The following is a 3852-nucleotide window of genomic DNA, read 5'->3' as shown; positions in this document are numbered from 1 at the left end:
CATTGGCCTTCTTGGCCACCTGGGCACACTGCTGGCCCATGTTCAGCCTCCTGTCGATCAGCACCCCCAGGTCCCTTTCTGCCTGGCTGCTCTCCAGCCACTCTGTGCCCAGCCTGTAGCGCTGCAGGGGGTTGTTGTGGCCAAAGTGCAGGACCCGGCACTTGGCCTTGTTGAACTTCATCCCATTGGAGTCAGCCCATCTCTCCAGTCTATCCAGATCCCTCTGCAGAGCCCTCCTGAAACTAACTGTTTCTCCGGTGGCATAGCTCAACTGAACTCAAGGAAGAAAAACACTGAAAGGAAGCGACAAAAGAGAGCTCTCAATTACCTATCACTGGGCGATAAGGCAAGCAGCTGAGGACTAAGTGGGTTCTCCTTTAACAAAACAGTAAAAGGCAGTTTTGCAAGTCTTTGTTAAAATCCTTAAAAAATATGGGAGGATGGTAGAGGAAGAAGATTTAGAATGCTTCCTATTGTGGGCATCGAAAGCCAATCCCACGTTAAACGATAGCTCAATATATGATCCAAAAGTTTGGGATGATATCAGTTACAAACTTTGGGACAGCACCATGCTCGGTGATAAAATGACTACCTCTCTATTAATACCATGATTAGTGGTTTTTGAGGCACTGCAAGCCCATGCCAGCTCCAGAGAGGAAAGCATAGAAATGGCAACCAATTTCTAGTCGGCATGACTGTTGGCACAGACGCCTTGTGTGCCGGTGCTGGCCCCCGTTCTGGTGCCGCAGACGACTTCTGCATAGGTCCTTATGACACCTTCTTCCCCCCCACTGCTGCCATTAGCAGATAACGTGGTGCTACCGAAAACAAAGTCTTCACTACCGCCCAGCAAGCGTAGTGCCGCCACTGCTGCAAACGCAGTCTCCCCATTGATGGATTCTGATGAGGATTTCTCTGAGAACACTCTTTATACAGATAAGGAAAAGGATTCAAACTTATATACCCCTGATTATCGGGACACGTGGGCAGGGGTGAGGGGGGAGGCAAAACGTGAGGGGGGGTGCGGCAGTCCTAAAAACTTTCCTGGTTTTGGTTTCACCTGGCTTGGACCCGCACTGGGAGGGTTTATCATATGCACTTATTAAAGATGTTAGGCGAAAGCGGAACAGACCATGGTTTGGGGTCTCCATATACTGTTCATGTGATAGAATCCATCTGTGATAGCCAAGTGTTTAGCCCTCACAATTTTAAGATACTGTTTCTCTTAATAATGACTGACATGCAATACACCATGTGGGAATCCAAAATGAGACAACTAGCAGAAAAACAAGAGATTGCAAATTCGGTTGTGGGAGCATGTAACCCTTTACAAAAGGTTACTGTGGATGTTCTGATGGGACAGGGCAAACATGTTCCTAATGTAGAACAAACCCAGACGTTCCACCAGGTTGCAGCAAATAAAGCAAATTGCTCTGCATGCCCTAAAATCTGTTCCAGATGTAGGCACTCATAGACTGCCTTTTACCTGTATTAAACAAGAGGTAAATGAGCCTTTTATGAAATTTTTAGACCACTTTAACGATGTTTTGGAAAAACAAGTGGAAAATGATGCCACACTCCAATGTCTCTTTAAACAGCTTGCTATAGAAAATGCTAATGCTGATTGCCAAAAGGTTTTATGCCCTCTAAAAATCCTCACTGTAGGCGATATGCTAAATGCATGTATGAATGTCGGTTCAAGGCAGCATGATCTATCTTTAATTGTTGAAGTATCCACAGGATGCATCACGTTTTGGTTTTTTCTGTTCCCTCACTCGAAACTGCAGAACCTTATAGGAGATATCACTGGACAGTGTTACCTCAGGGCATGAAGAACATTCCTACACTCTGTCAGCAATTTGTAGCAGCAGTATTAAGTCCAATTAGAAAAAAATTTGACACTGTTTTACTGTATCATTACATGGACGATATCTTAATTGCAGCAGAATAAGAACAGGAAGGAAGACATGTACAGTAAGAAGTAATCCATGCAGCTTTAGCAACTGGACTTAAAATAGCAGAGGACAAAATATAGGAAATTTTGCCCTGGAAATATTTAGGGTGGCAGATATCAGAGCAAAGTGTTTAGCCCCTGAATGTGACTCTGCAGACTGGATTAAAAACCTTAAATGACTTACAGAAACTGTTAGGAGCAATAAACTGGTGTTGTCCTCTGTTGGGGATTTCTATAGAAGACTTACACCCCCTCTTCAAGCTGCTGGAGGGAGACAGATTTGCCATCTCCATGACAACTCACCTCTCTAGCAAAGACTGTTCTTGATGCAGTAATCAAAAAGCTAACCACTCAGACTGCTTTTCGTCACAAACCAAACTTGCCTATTAACCTGTCTTTTATTCCACTTTTCAGTCCTACGGTCTCTTGACACAGTAGATGCCACGGGACACATGCCTACTGATCATAATCGGATGGATCTTTTTGCCGCATATTTTGGGAGAACAGTCACCACAGCTGTAGAAATGAAAGTCATGGTTATTCAGAGAGGAAGGGAACGCTTGCTAACTTTAGATGGTGATGAACCTGGAACTATCTTCTTGCCTTTTGACACCAAACAGTTAACTGTTTTGACTAACCAGTCTTTTGTCTTTCAGTGCACTCTTGCAGATTCCACAGGACAGGTAAGTGTCCCAGTTTAAATGAGACAAGGGTCTTGTGTTGAGGATGAGTTAGGAGAAAAGACCCAAACTTCTCTCTCTAAGTAATTATAAATCCAAAATTAAGAGGCTCCAACTGAAGGAAAAAACAAATTATGGAAAAGGAAAAAAATAACAGCCCTTTATTAAAAGGTATGTGTGTATTAACAGAAACATGGAAAAAAACAAGTAAAACAACCAAACAAGTAAAACAACCAAACAATACTCCTATACCCACAAATAATCCCCTTCAAAAACAAACCGATAGACAGGCAAAAGGAAAAATAAACAGTTCCATTTTTGCACCCTTTGGTGCAATTCCAACCACAGTCAATGGGAGCGCCGTTGGGTCACTGGAGATGCAGAACTTGTAATGTAACCAGTCACCAGGGTATGCCGGAGAAACCAATCCAACCAAGAAAAAACTGGGCCTTCCCTCCCTTCCCACACACAGGGAAAGGGGAGAGGGAGAGGGGGAAGAAAAAAAAAAAACAACCCAGCAACAAACAGAAAGTTCTCCCAATGAAAAAAAACAAACTCATGATCTTCAGCTAGTTGGAATTCGAGTGACACAGTCCTCCCTCTTGAGGTGCCGGGAGAAAAAAACACATGGGAATGGGAAAAGAGGGGAGAAACCCCCAGGGAAAAAACAACAGCTCCTATCTGATGAAGAATTCAAGCAGGTTCCCAGCTGGCCAGGGGCTGAGGGCCCGAGAGCAGTACACAGCCTGCAGCCCGCAGCCCCAGCCGACCAAAAAACTCCTCCTCCCCCGCTGCCCAGGAGACGGGAGAAAAAGGTAAACATTAGCTTTTCATCTGCCCCGTTTCCTAGGAGACTAATCTCTCAGCCATTAGCCAGGCCAGCTAGCCCTTTGTATCTCTCAAGTGTTTACTTGATAGCTCTGAAGCAGGGGCAGGGGGGAAGGGGAAAAATTCCTGGAAAGGTTTCCCAGAACTAACCAAATCATGACAGTAAGTGTGTGTGTGTGTGTGGCCAGTCTCTTCGCGAATGAAGAACCGGGGAAGGTCTTTCCACCTTCCAGCCTGCGCATTGGATTTTTTAGGTGAGACACAGTGTGCGCGGAACTGAGCCCACCCTTTAATCCTGAGGTTCATCTGCCGGGGCCAAGCACGCTTGGACAGTGGCAGCGAGGTCCTCAGGACGTAGATGGATTGCCTTTACGGGCTAACGAGCTCCAT

This window comes from Empidonax traillii, unplaced genomic scaffold, assembly GCF_003031625.1.
Source record: "Empidonax traillii isolate 1590-97213 ecotype Southwest subspecies unplaced genomic scaffold, ASM303162v1 scaffold1173:size253290, whole genome shotgun sequence".
Taxonomy (NCBI): Eukaryota; Metazoa; Chordata; class Aves; order Passeriformes; family Tyrannidae; genus Empidonax; species Empidonax traillii.
Note: the sequence above shows the minus strand (reverse complement) of the source record.